The sequence below is a fragment of the Narcine bancroftii genome, chromosome 1 (genome assembly GCF_036971445.1).
Source record: "Narcine bancroftii isolate sNarBan1 chromosome 1, sNarBan1.hap1, whole genome shotgun sequence".
Lineage (NCBI taxonomy): Eukaryota > Metazoa > Chordata > Chondrichthyes > Torpediniformes > Narcinidae > Narcine > Narcine bancroftii.
The window spans coordinates 239,739,735-239,755,972 of record NC_091469.1 but is presented as its reverse complement, the minus strand read 5'-3'; the positions used below and the strand labels follow the sequence as shown (position 1 = coordinate 239,755,972).

Genomic DNA, 16,238 nt, shown 5'->3' with positions numbered 1-16,238 from the left:
ACTTCTTGAGTACAGTTTTAAAAAAGAATTCAGCCTGGTTCACAGGAAAAAGAATCTCAGGGTCGCATGTGATGTCATGTATGTTCTCTGACAATGTATCTGAACTTAGGCGCAGCAGGCAGGGGTTCAAATTCATGGATTATTGGGATCTCCTCTGGGAACGGTATGACTTGTATAAAAAGGTCAGGGTGCACCTGAACAGGAGGGGGACCAATATCCTGGCGGGCATGTTTGCTAGAGCTGTTGGGAAGTGTTTAAACTAGCTTTGCAGGGAACCAGAATGTGAGGGAAGAGAATGGTGGAAAGGTTGAGTTTGTGAGGAAAGGAGGCAGAGGAGGAAGCATAATGGAGGGTCTGAAATGTATTTATTTCAAGTCAGGCCAAGTCAAGTCAACTTTATTTATCATTCATACATTATTCACATGGTAGGACGAGACAGCATTTGTCCAGAACTACAGAGCATCTTCACTTAGATATAAGTTAGGAAGGCAGTTAAAAGTCCACGGCACTCTATGCACATCTGTACTGGGAGTTCAGGAGCCTGATGGCTTGGGGGAAAAAGCTGTGGACGTAAGGGCCCAAGTGCTATGGCACCTCCTACCTGATGGCAGAAAGGAGAACAGTTTACATGCAGGAAGTGTGGAGTTTTTCACAATGTTTATTGCTTTCTTCCTGCATTGAGTTGGAGATGTCCTTCATGCTAGGGAGAGGTTCCCCAATAATCTTTTCCACTGACTTCATTATCCTGTGCAGGGTCTTCCATTCCGAGATGGGTCAACTTCCAAACCAGGCGGTAATACAGTTGCACAGGATGCTCTTGATACATCCTCTGTAGAATGTAGTGAGGATGGAGGGTGGGAGATGGACTTTCCTCAGCTTTCAGAGGAAGTAAAGGCATTGCTGGGCTTTCTTGGCTATGGAGCTGGTGTTAAGGGACCAGGTGTATGCTTCGCCAGATGCACTCCAAGGAACTTGATACTCTTGACGACCTCAATGGTAGAGCCATCAATGGTCAGTGGAGAGTGGTCTCCCCAGGCTCTCCTGGTCTAACGTTCAGATACAGGTTGTTTGCTCTGCTCCAGTTCGTTAGTGTCCGCACTTTGTCTCTGTACGCTGCCTCTTCTTTCTTACTAATCAGGCCCACCACTGTCGTGTCGTCAGCGAACTTGATGATGTGGTTTGGCTGCACAATCATGGGTCAGCAGAGTGAACAGCAGTGGACTAAGCACGCAGCCCTGCGGGGCCCCAATGCTCAGTGTGATGGTCTTAGAGGTGCTGTTTCCAATCTGGACTGCCTGAGGTCTCCCCATCAGGAAGTCAAGAATCCAATTGTTTAGGCCCAGCAGACCCAACTTCCTTATCATGTACTGGGGTGTGATCGTGTTGAATGTCAATTGAAATCAATAAACAGCATTCGAAAATACGAGTCTATATTTTCCTGGAGGGTGAGGGCTGGATGGAGGGCGGTGTTGATAGCATCGTCCATGAAGCGATTGGGTCTATATGTGAACTGCAGGGGGTCCAGTGAGGGGGCAGCAGGTGCTTGATGTTCCCCATAATGAGCATCTCGAAGCACTTCATGATGGTGGACGTGAATGTGACAGGGCGGTAATTGTTGAGGCAGCCACAGATGACTTCTTCAGCACAGGGACAATGGTGGTGGCTTTTGTCACATTTGAGGCCCGAAATGTGAAATTAATAACACCATCACCACATGGTTTACCAGTTGAACATCTCAGTGTCTTTATTTTCCTGCTTCCCTTATTTCACCATCCTGCATCTTCCACCTCCAGTGCATACCATCGACTTCCGGTCAGGTTAATACATATGATGCATATTCATTATCATGACAGCTTTGTAGCACGTATTGCTCATATTAAGAACTTACAGCAGATCAGGATGTGGAGTTACAATGTAGTAGCCATGACAGAGACTTGGCTGATGCAAGGACAGGCTGTGTGATACAGGTGCTAGGGTTTAGCTGTTTTAAAAGAGATAGAATGGGACATAAAACAGCATTACTAATAAGAAATAGTATCACAGCTACAGTAAGGGAGGAAGTTGTAGATGGATTGTCTTCTGAGTCAGTGTTGGCGGAAGTCAGAAACAGGAAGGGAGTCATCACTATATTGGGAGTAATCTATAGGCCCCTAAATAACCCACAGGACATTCAGGGGCAGATAAGTAGGCAGATTTTGGAAAGGTTGTCGTAGGTTACAATAAAACAGAGAGGAGGCAGAGTTGGGTGGAAAAGTGGCAAATGGAGTTCAATCCAGATAAGTGTGAAGGGTTGAATATTAGAAGGTCAAACATAAAGACAGAGTGCATGGTTAATGGCAGGATTTTTTGCAGTGTGGAAGTGCAGGGGACCTTGGGCTCTGAATCCATTGATCTCTCAAGGTTGCCATGCAACTTGATAGGGTAGTTAGGAAGACTTATGGGATGCTGGCTTTCATTGGTCGGGGGATTGAGTTCAGGAGTTGTGAGGTAATGTTGTAGCTCTATAAATCTCTGGTGAGACCACACAGAATATCGTGTACATTTCTGGTCCCCTCATTATAGGAAGGAGGTGGAAGCCCTGGGAGGGTGTCAAGGAGATTTACCAGGATGATCCCTGGATTGGAGAACATGTCTTATGAGGCAAAGTTAACAAAGCTGGGGCTTTTCTCTTTGGAGCAATGCAGGATGAGAGGTGACGTTATAGAGGTCTACAAGTTTATGAGAGGCATATCTTGGTTGGACAATGAGCACCATTTTCCCAGAGTGAGAGTAGCAAGCATCAGAAGACATCTATACAAAATGAGAGGAGGAAAATTTTGGGGACATGTCAGGGGTAAGTTTTCACATGGAGATTCAAGAGTGCCTGGAACACGTTGCTGAGGGTGATGGTGGAGGCTGGTCTGTGATCATCATCATTCAGGTGCCTTGACTGATCGTGCCGCACAATCTCTGACCATCCGAGTTGTAGATGTTGCCTCCCTTGTTCTCTTTTGGTGAAGGCTCAGTCTTTGAGCTGAGACTGTAGTTGATGTTGAGTTCATGATTATACATGGGAAAAGTACTGAAGTGGTTTCCCGTTGCCTTCTTCAATTGCAGTGCCCATACTGGTATATAGAGACATTGAAAAGACTCTTGGACAGACTCATAGGTGAAAGAAAAACAGAGGGTTATGAGATATGGGTTTAGTTTGTTGATTAGGTTTATACAAGTCGGCACAAAACCATGGGTTGAAGGGCCTATACTGTGATGTACTGTTCTACGTTCCATCACTCCTCTGCCACTACAGCCAATCTCCCTAATACTGTTCAAGAAAGGAAACTCCTGCCTAAAAATTTCCAGCAGAGCTGAACTCAGCAGCAAAGTTACAATTTCTTCTGAATCTCTGCTGCTAAGGCATGTTTCAGCCAGAAATATATAGAAAAGACCATGAGTCTAATCCAAACAGCACACTAGGTACCACGACATTTGAATATTGCTTCCCTGTTGCTTTCCACAAAACCATGGGGAGGTGCTGGTTTCCCCCTTGAAGTACATTTTACACATTGAACCATTTTTGGGTCAATGTTTTTCGTCTGCTGGGGCAGCATTGATTCTAAAGCATTGATTTACCTGTATTGTCTGCATTGTGCTTTTATTTGTTCCAGTTCAAACCAAGACCCTTCCAAAGCAGCTGTAAAATCTGAATTTTCAGCACTGATGTTAACCATCATGTAACAGTTCATGTAACAGTCTCTTCAATCTGAGGCGCCTGCAAGCTCACACCAAGACACAAGAGAAACTTGTCCGTGAACTACTCTTTGCAGATGATGCCGCTTTAGTTGCCCATTCAGAGCCAGCTTTTCAGCGCTTGACGTCCTATTTTGCGGAAACTGCCAAAATGTTTGGCCTGGAAGTCAGCCTGAAGAAAACTGAGGTCCTCCATCAGCCAGCTCACAACCATGACTACCAGCCCCCCCACATCTCCATCGGGCACACAAAACTCAAAACGGTCAACCAGTTTACCTATCTCGGCTGCACCATTTCATCAGATACAAGGATCGACAACGAGATAGACAACAGACTCACCAAGGCAAATAGCGCCTTTGGAAGACTACACAAAAGATTCTGGAAAAACAACCAACTGAAAAACCTCACAAAGATAAGCGTATACAGAGCCGTTGTCATACCCACACTCCTGTTCGGCTCCGAATCATGGGTCCTCTACCGGCATCACCTAAGGCTCCTAGAACGCTTCCACCAGCGTTGTCTCTGCTCCATCCTCAACATTCATTGGAGCGCTTTCATCCCTAACGTCGAAGTACTCGAGATGGCAGAGGTCGACAGCATCGAGTCCACGCTGCTGAAGATCCAGCTGCGCTGGGTGGGTCACGTCTCCAGAATGGAGGACCATCGCCTTCCCAAGATCATGTAATATGGCGAGCTCTCCACTGGCCACCGTCACAGAGGTGCACCAAAGAAAAGGTACAAGGACTGCCTAAAGAAATCTCTTGGTGCCTACCACATTGACCACTGCCAGTGGGCTGATATCGCCTCAAACCGTGCATCTTGGCGCCTCACAGTTTGGCGGGCAGCAACCTCCTTTGAAGAAGACCGCAGAGCCCACCTCACTGACAAAAGGCAAAGGAAGAAAAACCCAACACCCAACCCCAACCAACCAATTTTACCCTGCAACCGCTGCAACCGTGTTTGCCTGTCCCGCATCGGACTTGTCAGCCACAAACGAGCCTGCAGCTGACATGGACATTTACCCCCTCCATAAATCTTCGTCCGCGAAGCCAAGCCAAAGAAGAGAACAGTTCCGATTGTACAATTTGAACAGGCAGCTTCCATTTCTGTAACACATGGTTCCAAAATTGCAAGTTTTAAATATCTTCTAGATGACTGTTAGAGGAAGAGGATTCATGCCCCAATTTGCTCTTTCACATGCTCTTGCGCTGAAAACTATCAAATATTGGATGGCACTTCCCTCTATATAATCCAAGTTAAATTTTCTCTATTTTAACAAGGTTTCATAAACACTTTCCATCTTCTTCTTTGGCTTGGCTTCGCGGACGAAGATTTATGGAGGGGGGTAAAAGTCCACGTCAGCTGCAGGCTCGTTTGTGGCTGACAAGTCCGATGAGGGACAGGCAGACACGGTTGCAGCGGCTGCAGGGGAAAATTGGTTGGTTGGGGTTGGGTGTTGGGTTTTTCCTCCTTTGCCTTTTGTCAGTGAGGTGGGCTCTGCGGTCTTCTTCAAAGGAGGTTGCTGCCCGCCAAACTGTGAGGCACCAAGATGCACGGTTTGAGGCTATATCAGCCCACTGGCGGTGGTCAATGTGGCAGGCACCAAGTGATTTCTTTACGCAGTCCTTGTACCTTTTCTTTGGTGCACCTCTGTCATGGTGGCCAGTGGAGAGCTCGCCATATAACACGATCTTTGGAAGGCGATGGTCCTCCATTCTGGAGACGTGACCCACCCAGCGCAGCTGGATCTTCAGCAGCGTGGACTCGATGCTGTCGACCTCTGCCATCTCGAGTACTTCGACGTTGGGGATGAAAGCGCTCCAATGGATGTTGAGGATGGAGCAGAGACAACGCTGGTGGAAGCGTTCTAGGAGCCTTAGGTGATGCCGGTAGAGGACACATGATTCGGAGCCGAACAGGAGTGTGGGTATGACAACGGCTCTGTATACGCTTATCTTTGTGAGGTTTTTCAGTTGGTTGTTTTTCCAGACTCTTTTGTGTAGTCTTCCAAAGGCGCTATTTGCCTTGGCGAGTCTGTTGTCTATCTCATTGTCGATCCTTGCATCTGATGAAATGGTGCAGCCGAGATAGGTAAACTGGTTGACCGTTTTGAGTTTTGTGTGCCCGATGGAGATGTGGGGGGGCTGGTAGTCATGGTGGGGAGCTGGCTGATGGAGAACCTCAGTTTTCTTCAGGCTGACTTCCAGGCCAAACATTTTGGCAGTTTCCGCAAAGCAGGACGTCAAGCGCTGAAGAGCTGGCTCTGAATGGGCAACTAAAGCGGCATCATCTGCAAAGAGTAGTTACGGACAAGTTTCTCTTGTGTCTTGGTGTGAGGTTGCAGGCGCCTCAGATTGAAGAGACTGCCATCCGTGCGGTACCGGATGTAAACAGCCATATGAGAGAGCAAAATGGGGCATGAGTCACCTTCTCTTAAAAGTGGTCTAAAAGACATTTCTTTTCTTTGGCTTGGCTTCGCGGACGAAGATTTATGGAGGGGGTAAAAAGTCCACGTCAGCTGCAGGCTCGTTTGTGGCTGACCAGTCCGATGCGGGACAGGCAGACACGATTGCAGCGGTTGCAAGGGAAAATTGGTTGGTTGGGGTTGGGTGTTGGGTTTTTCCTCCTTTGCCTTTTGTCAGTGAGGTGGGCTCTGCGGTCTTCTTCAAAGGAGGCTGCTGCCCGCCAAACTGTGAGGCGCCAAGATGCACGGTTTGAGGCGTTATCAGCCCACTGGCGGTGGTCAATGTGGCAGGCACCAAGAGATTTCTTTAGGCAGTCCTTGTACCTTTTCTTTGGTGCACCTCTGTCACGGTGGCCAGTGGAGAGCTCGCCATATAATACGATCTTGGGAAGGCGATGGTCCTCCATTCTGGAGACGTGACCCATCCAGCGCAGCTGGATCTTCAGCAGCGTGGACTCGATGCTGTCGACCTCTGCTATCTCGAGTACCTCGACGTTAGGGGTGTGAGCGCTCCAATGGATGTTGAGGATGGAGCGGAGACAACGCTGGTGGAAGCGTTCTAGGAGCCGTAGGTGGTGCCGGTAGAGGACCCATGATTCGGAGCCGAACAGGAGTGTGGGTATGACAACGGCTCTGTATACGCTTATCTTTGTGAGGTTTTTCAGTTGGTTGTTTTTCCAGACTCTTTTGTGTAGTCTTCCAAAGGCGCTATTTGCCTTGGCGAGTCTGTTGTCTATCTCATTGTCGATCCTTGCATCTGATGAAATGGTGCAGCCGAGATAGGTAAACTGGTTGACCGTTTTGAGTTTTGTGTGCCCGATGGAGATGTGGGGGGGCTGGTAGTCATGGTGGGGAGCTGGCTGATGGAGGACCTCAGTTTTCTTCAGGCTGACTTCCAGGCCAAACATTTTGGCAGTTTTCGCAAAGCAGGACGTCAAGCGCTGAAGAGCTGGCTCTGAATGGGCAACTAAAGCGGCATCATCTGCAAAGAGTAGTTCACGGACAAGTTTCTCTTGTGTCTTGGTGTGAGCTTGCAGGCGCCTCAGATTGAAGAGACTGCCATCCGTGCGGTACCGGATGTAAACAGCGTCTTCATTGTTGGGGTCTTTCATGGCTTGGTTCAGCATCATGCTGAAGAAGATTGAAAAGAGGGTTGGTGCGAGAACACAGCCTTGCTTCACGCCATTGTTAATGGAGAAGGGTTCAGAGAGCTCATTGCTGTATCTGACCCGACCTTGTTGGTTTTCGTGCAGTTGGATAATCATGTTGAGGAACTTTGGGGGACATCCGATGCGCTCTAGTATTTGCCAAAGCCCTTTCCTGCTCACGGTGTCGAAGGCTTTGGTGAGGTCAACAAAGGTGATGTAGAGTCCTTTGTTTTGTTCTCTGCACTTTTCTTGGAGCTGTCTGAGGGCAAAGACCATGTCAGTGGTTCCTCTGTTTGCGCGAAAGCCGCACTGTGATTCTGGGAGAATATTCTCGGCGACACTAGGTATTATTCTATTTAGTAGAATCCTAGCGAAGATTTTGCCTGCAATGGAGAGCAACGTGATTCCCCTGTAGTTTGAGCAGTCTGATTTCTCGCCTTTGTTTTTGTACAGGGTGATGATGGTGGCATCACGAAGATCCTGAGGCAGTTTACCTTGGTCCCAACAAAGCTTGAAAAACTCATGCAGTTTGGCATGCAGAGTTTTGCCGCCAGCCTTCCAGACTTCTGGGGGGATTCCATCCATACCTGCTGCTTTGCCACTTTTCAGTTGTTCGATTGCCTTATATGTCTCATCCATGGTGGGAACCTCATCCAGCTCTAGCCTTAGGGGCTGTTGAGGGAGCTGGAGCAGGGCGGAATCTTGGACTGAGCGGTTGGTACTGAAAAGAGATTGGAAGTGTTCTGACCATCGGTTGAGGATGGAGATCTTGTCGCTGAGGAGGACTTTGCCGTCTGAGCTGCGCAGCGGGCTTTGGACTTGGGGTGAGGGGCCGTACACAGCCTTTAGAGCCTCATAGAAACCCCTGAAGTCGCCAATGTCCGCGCTGAGCTGTGTTCGTTTGGCGAGGCTAGTCCACCACTCATTTTGGATCTCCCGGAGTTTGCGCTGAAGATGGCTGCATGCGCGACGGAAGGCTTGTTTTTTCTCTGGACAGGACGGCTTTGTAAGGTGAGCCTGGTGGGCAGCTCGCTTCTTTGCCAGCAGCTCCTGGATTTCCTGGCTGTTTTCGTCAAACCAGTCCTTGTTTAGACTTCTAGTAAAACACAAAAATCTGTAGACATTGTGGTTTAAGTAAAAACACAAAGCTGGAGAAACTCAGCAGATCAAACAGTATCCTTTATATAGCAAAAGTAAAAATACATAACTGACATTTCAGGCTTGAGCCCTTCATCAAGGTGTGAAAAAATGTCGGCAGGTTTCTGATCAAAAGAGTGGGGTGGGGGGATGTATGGCCTCAAGGCAGGAGGTGATAGATGGAAAAGGGAGGGAGGAGACAGCAGCAATCAAGAGGAGGAGATCACTCCGCTGAACACCTTCGCTCTGTCAGTTACAGTGACAGGGACTTCTCAGTAGCCAACCATTTCAGTTCTGTGTCACACTCCCACACTCACATGTCTGTCCTTGGCCTTGTGTCCCACCAAGACCACCCGCAAATTGGAGGAACAACACCTGATTTTCAATCTGAGCACTTTCCAACCAGATGGAATTAGCATCGACTTTTCCATTTCTACTGATCTGTTCTCCTTTCCCCACTTCCCCCCTTCCCTTCCGCTGACCAGTTCTCCTCCCTCCCTTCACCCTCCTCCCCTGATCACTGCTGTCCCCTCCCTCCTTTCTCCACCTATCACCTCCTGCCTTTGCAAACCCACCTCCCCCCACAACAGCCTCCACCCTTTACTCTTTTGCTTGGAATCCTGTTGATATTTTTCCACACCTTGATGAAGGGCTCAAGGTCAAAACGTCGGTTCTGTATCTTTACCTTTGCTGTATAAAGGACATTGTTTGACCTGCTGAGTTTCTCCAGCATTGTGTGTTTTTACTTCAAAATTTGTAGTGTTAGAACCATGAGTATCAGAAAAGGAAGCTGTTTGTTGAAAGGATACAATAGGAACTGTCACTGTAATTATTGAGGATAATTAAAAATATGACCAACCATATAGTTTTTAATTATCCTCAATTTTCTCCCTTTTTGATTCTTTCCTTCCTGAATGCAGTGACTCATGGTGGATTATGATTCTATGGACAGTGGCAAATCTCCAGTAGTTCGTTGAAGTGGTCATCTGTCATATTTGAAAGCAGGGAGTTAACATCAAAGTCTTTGCCAACTTCCATGTACCTTGAGCGCTTCAGGCAGACACTGATCCAAAGTCATTGATACTGGTGAATATTTTGCTTCCTTATCCATAGCTGTCAAGGGCTTTTGTAGTTGGGATCGGATATCTCAGCATAAAGCAGTGATTAAACTTGGCCTCAAATTTAGATCATATCATGTTTCTTTCAGCACTGTGGAATTGAAAACTTACTTACCACACAATGAAACAGCAAGAGTTCAAGTTCAAATTCAGTTTATTAAATGTTCCTTTTATTGTCAGTAATAATGTATTAAAAATGTAATATACAAGATATACCTCAACTTTTATCTGCCGTAAAGCAAACAAAGTGTCGACATGAGCATTGCCCAGCACCCCTAACTGTAGGAGAATGAGAAGCAAAAGGGAGTCCCTTCAAAGATATTGAGTGTCTGTGGATTTGCTTCCAGGGCTCCTGCAGCCTCTGCAGCTGCAGAGACTCCATGTCAAAGCATCAGCAACCCGAACCCCTGATGCAAACCTCTGATTCAAGCAGGAAGCCTTCAGCGCCCCGAGTCCCTTCGGGAGCCCGCCTTGCCCTCAGCACCCTCTTGCATCCCATTTCCGATACCTGGTTCCCATGAGCCCCTCTCCAGCTGCCCACAGCCAGCGCGGGACCCTCCATCGCTTGTTGCTAGCCACCTGTAGCTGGTGTGGGTCTTTTAGCTGCTGATCCTTTGTGGGCCTGCAGCCATGGCCACTGTCCTGCAGGGTGGTTCTCTTTCTCAATAGGGGGAGGGGCGGTGTCCTTACTGTTTCTGGTGCCATGCGTCAGTCCACTGCTCCCCTGGAGTCAGCCACTGCATGGTATGCTACCTACCACAGACACACCCATCTTGGGCACAGACCCAAAGATGCAGGATTTTAAAAAATCATCTGCTCCTTTAAAGCCAGTACAGAGACATCAGTATTAGCATTTGGCAATTGGGCCTTGTGGAGCAGTCCCCACTCTCCTCTATCTGCACTAGTGGCAGTGTGTGCTACCGTTACAGCACCTCCACCAGCACCAGTTCCCTCTAATTTGTGGGCGAGTGTGCACACGTTTTGCAACCAGTGAACAAAGGAAATTAATGTGTGCGCAAAAGGTCAGTTAACTACTATAAGGCAATGTAGCTGGGATACCCGAACATGGTGAAAATGGAATGCAGAGCTCTGATGACTGTGGCGGTGGAGGTGTCTGGGCAGGGCATAGTAAATGGAAAATTCGAGTACTCATTGATAACGTTAAGAAAGTACAAGTTTCTGTTGGTAGAGGGTAAGGGCCCCTTGATGTCAACACTGAGAAGGGAAGCTTTTATCAGGTGTGCTTTGTCAGGGTGGGAGAAGTATGGTTTGCACTCAGTGCAGACCTGGCATGACTCGGTCATCTCCCTGATGCCTTCGATAGTGAAGGGTAGGATGCATGCCTTGACGAAGTGGGCCATACAGGTGATGCCCGGGTGGCAGAGCTCATCATGAAGTGACCGCAACTGGCTGGTATGTGCATCAGCACAGCTTCCTCGGGATAGGGCATCTGGAGGTTCATTGAGCGTACCTGGCCTCTACACTCTCATAGTTATGGGTGGAGAGTTCAATTCTCCACCTCGCGATCTTATCATTCTTTATTTTGCTCCTGTTCGTATTATTGAACGTGAATTCTACAGATTGCTGATCAGTGAGCAGAGAGAATTTCCTGCTGGCCAGCTGGTGCCTCCAGGGCCTGATGGCCTCCACAATGGCCTGAGCCTCTTTCTCTACAGATGGGTTTCAGAGCTCATGGCCTTGCAGGGTGCAGGAAAAGAAAGCTACTGGCCTGCCTGCCTGGTTACATCGGAGGCATCGCTCTCCACCTGGAATGGTGCATTTTCGTCCACCGTATGCATGGTGGCTTTTGTGATGTAGCTCCTGATGTAGTTAAAAGCCGCCTGGGCTTGGGCTGACAATAGGAAAGATGTGGATTTTAAAAGGGGGTGAACCTTGTCAGTGTAATGAGGTACCCACTGAACATAGCATGAGAAGAAGCCCAGGCACCTCCTTAGCGCCTTCATGGTCCGCAAGATAGGGAGGTCTAAGAGGGGGTGCATACACTCAGGGTTTGGGCCAAAGATATCGTTCTCCACCACATAGCCCAGGATAGCATTTGGTACTGAACACACACTTACTGGCTTTGTACAAGAGGTTCAAGGATTTGGCTATGTGGAAAAATTTCTGGAGATTGGCATCATGGTCCTCCAGGTTGTGTCCGCAAATGGTGACATTGCCAAGATAGGGGAATGTAGCCCTTAACCCGTACTTATCTACCATGTCGTCCATCTGCCTCTGGAAGTCTGAGACCCCATTTGTAATGCCGAAAGGGGCCCACAGGAACTGATAAAATAATTAATCTGCCTTGAATGCGGTGTAGGGACTGGCAACTGGTGATATGGAGCTTTCAGGTCACTAGTCCATTAGACCAGATACTGCGCAATTTCATTCACCTTGTCCAAGATTCAGGGGAGGGTGTATGCATCCAGGACTGTGAAGCGATTAATAGTTTGGCTATAGTCAATCTCTAGCTTGGGCTTTTCTCCCCCTCGCATAACTACTACCTGGGCTCTCCACGGGCTATTACTGGGTTCAATTTTTTTTTTTCTTTAAGCAGTCACTGTTTTTCAGCTCTAATAAATTCTCTGTCCCCTGCACGTTATTGCCTGCTCTTTGTGGCTGTTGGCTTACAGTCGAGGGTTAGGTTCTTAAACGGTGTGGGGGGGGGGGTGGTTGATATTCAATGTGGAGAGACTGCATATAGTGTCTGGATTTTGGGACCTTCCGTTCTGCACCGTGATTGGGGGAAGTGGGCCTGAGTACTCCATGGTCACACTTTTAAGGTGTCAAAGGAAGTCTTGCCCCAACAACACAGAAGCACACAAACCTTTCGATATATACAGTCAGAACTTGCAAAATCCACCCCCCCTTTACAGATGAGTGTAAATACCCCTGAATGTGAATACTATTGTGACAGTAGATAGATATGGTAGTCTGTGGGGTAAACCTTTAATTTGTACAGCCGAGTGGACATACAGTTTATAAAGCTCTCCATCAAGCCAGTGTCTATTAAACAGTCCATCGGATGTTCGTTTACCCTCAAACTTCATCGTCAAGTTACTCAGCTGGTGGGGTTCGCTTGGTCGAGGGTGACATGCCAGAACTCTGGAGGCTGCATCAGTCCCCTTGCTGCCATCGTCTTGATCCAGAGGCTGGAGAGGTGGCATCAACCACAAGGAGCAGAAAGATGGGCACTGTTCCTGCCGTTGCTTCTCTTCTGGTAGCGGTGACAGCCGCCATTGCTTCTCTTCCGGTAGTGATTCCCGCCACAAGGCGCAGCAAAATACGGGGGTCCACATCTCTGAGCTTGGGCACAGGGTATATGACTGTTCAGGGCCCATGCACACCGTAGCCTCCTGGGATTCCCCTTTGCCTGACAGACTTTCACCCGGAACACTCAGAGTCTCTCGCAGGGCATCTGGTGTGGGGGTGTTTGGCTTGTCCACAGAAGTAGCACTCCCAGTTGTATGTGGCCACGGTAGTTGGTACCTGGGACAGCTGTGCTCTGTAGGCCTAGCTTTCTGAGAAGGCGCCTTTTTCATTAGCGAGGAGGAGCACTCCCAATTGTGCCAGTTGGAGGAATTTCGCTAGATTGAGGGTACTGGCAAGGTCCTTCTTTCCCAACTCCAATAGTCACTGCCTCACATACCTCGAACTCACTCCAGCCATGAGTGTATCCTAGACTTGTTCTTTCCTCACCTGGGCTGAGACTGCCTCATAGTGGCACTCTCTCACCAGCGTCCATAGTTCCAGAATGTAATTGTCCAGCAATTCACCCGGTTGTTGCCGACATTGTGAGAGTCGGTGTCTTACCAGCATGTCGTCTGGGGACTCATGTAGTAGGCCTTTGATGGCCGTCTTGTATGTCACGCATTCTCTCATGACCGCATATCCCTCGGGAGAGGAGGGCCGATCTCTGGAGACCAGTAGAGTAAAAAACTTCTTGGGTGGCTGCTATGTAGGACTGGAAGCACTCCAACCAGTAGGCAAATTCCTCCAGGGCCTCTGGGGACAGAGGGTCGACCTGGAGTATCTTCAAATTAAGTTAATGAAATGAAACGTGATCGATAGTACTTGGTGACCTGTGAGGAGCTCAAACACAGTTTTATTAACTTACAACTAACGGCCAGTATTTACAGAAATTTTCAGGTGAATCTGAGGTAAGGCGGGAAAACAGGTTTATATCGGGACCGATGGGGGTGAAGCCAAGAGGAGGGTTCAGCCGTTTAATCTACACACAAGCAGACAGTAAATTCCAGTTCACTGCACACTAAAAATTACTGTAGAAGGAACTTTGGCCAATGCCCCCATTTTTTGAGATCTGATCATACATACACAACACGAAGAAACAGTGTCTCTCCAAACCATGATGCATGCACAAAAGCTCACAGTAAACGGTACATAAAGATCACATAAATAATCAAAATAAATCGATATATAAATATTTGGGATGATCTTCGCGGTTACTGGATACCATTCATCAGTCTAACAGCTTGTGAGGAGAAGCGAGTCCCCAGCCTGACCGTCCTGATTCTGATGATCCTGCACTTTCTTGACAGTATTGGTTTGAATGTGTTGCTGAATTGAAAAAGTCTTCTGTAATTCCTTTTTTCCTATTTAGTTGGCATTCCCAGTAAGTATCGTCTATAAGAGGAAAAAGAAACTACAGTGATCCTCTCGGCTATTTTAATTATCCTCTGTGTAGACTTCCAGACTGATGCTTTACAGCTACTGTCCCACACAATGATGCAGCCAGACTCAGAAACTCTCAATTGTGCTCCTGTAGAAGATTGTCAAAATGGGGGCTGGTAGCCTTGCCATCCTCATCCTCCTTAGGAAGTGTCGGTGCTGCTGCATCTTCGTGACGAATGAGGAGGTGTTGTGAGTCCAGGATAGGACACCTGTTATATGCACATTAAGGAACTTTATGCTCTCCTCTCTTTCCACAATGGAACCATTGATGTGTAGTGGTGAATATTTGATCATCATCCTCCTGAAATCATCTTCTTTATTTTGTCCACGTTGAGACTCCGGTTGTTCTCTCGCCATTTTACAAGCCTTTCAATCTCCTCTCAGTCACTCTTGGATCATCCACAATTGTGATGATTCTGTTGGAACTAAATCTGGGCATGCAGTCATGAGTGAGCAATGTGAACAGTAGTGGATTCACCATGGAATTTTGGAAATGAGACCATGTTACTTGACAACCATCGTTGGGAACTGCTGGAACACCCTTGATTTCAGTTCCAACCCTCTCCCCAAGTAAATCTCCTTCCAATCTGCAAAGACCCCAACTCCAGTCTTTCTGATACACCGAGACCCAAATCTCCCCACGATTCAATCTGCTGACCCACAACCTCCCTCCCAATCCCTCCCCTCCATCTCTCACCACACTTCATCCTCCCAACCCATCAATCAATGCAGGCCCCAAACCAACAATTCACCAAGCCTCACTCCTTGCCATTTACATCATCACGGCCAGTGTTTCAACTATAACACCAGCACCATTCAACCCCAACTCCAAACACCAGTCCCTAATCCTAAATCACCAAACAGCACCACATTGGCATCTCCTGCCTTCCCCATCTCTCTGCTATTTTCCTGATCACTGACGCAATACAACCTCTTGGCTCTTGCTACCTCTTCCTTTACCAATGCCAGACCTGGCTGGCATATTTTTACTTTAATTCAGCAGTTATAAGACAACTGAATGGTCTGTAAATTTCATTGGATCTTAATTTAACAATGTCTTCAATTCATATTTAATCTTGTCACAAACTCCTCTGTATCTTCAATCTTTCCTAAGACACCATCTCAATCTGAGATATCTTACTCCTCGAGTATCTTGGACATGTAACTCTCAAATGTAACTCTTTCAACACTGATGGCTGTCGCTCTAGAATTCCCTTCCTTGTTTTAATAGTTTATTTAAAAATCTGGACCATCCATGCAGTCAATTACAAAATTAAAAGTTACGAGTACATACGTAAATCCATGAGGGGTGTGCCCCAACCCCCACTCACCAAAGAAAAAAGGCCAAAGAAAAAGAGGAGAAACAAGAAAAATCAAAAGGGAATAAAAGGAATGGAGAAGAAAGCAGAATGGATTGTTGAAAAGTGCTGCACACTCCACGATTACAAATTCATGTTCTACTTAATTTTCTTTGGAGAAGATCAACGCATGTCTCGAGGGTTGGGCAGAACACAATTAAAGATTTATATCTGAAAATTGTAAATATAAACACCAAACTTGCAAAAAATATGTTGTTCTTATTAAAATTCTAGGTGATTTTTTTGCGGGGAATATAACTATGTATTTCTGCATTCCAACGTGCCATACCTAACTGCTCTACATTTTCTACCCAATGCATTTTTAACACATTCTATTTGATATTTAGATAGTTTTAATTTAGGTTTGATCCCTGCAATATTTCCCAGTAAGAATAATTCTAGGTTTTGTGGAAATTTAATTCCTGTAATCTGCTCCAAGAAATTTCCTAGATTGACCCAAAAAGGTTTCACTTTAGAACATAACCAGGTTCAATGTAAAAAAAGTTCCTACCTCTTCACCATATCTAAAACATGAGTCTGATAAGCCTGAACTTAATTTATTTAATTTCTGGGGTGTGAGATATAATTGATGCAA

General features: G+C 47.0%; 1 protein-coding gene and 1 long non-coding RNA gene across 9 annotated transcripts in view; one reads left to right on the top strand and one right to left on the bottom strand.

The window, feature by feature from the left end:
• Window positions 1-1,335, top strand: part of LOC138740646 (uncharacterized) — a 58,741-nt gene extending 57,406 nt beyond the window's left edge. For both annotated transcript variants that reach the window (XR_011343093.1, XR_011343092.1), the window contains exon 4: window positions 1,139-1,335. This is a non-coding gene — a long non-coding RNA (uncharacterized lncRNA). The remainder of the gene's footprint in view (window positions 1-1,138) is intronic.
• Window positions 1-16,238, bottom strand: part of LOC138740630 (uncharacterized) — a 151,809-nt gene that overhangs the window by 104,821 nt on the left and 30,750 nt on the right. The window lies entirely within an intron of this gene.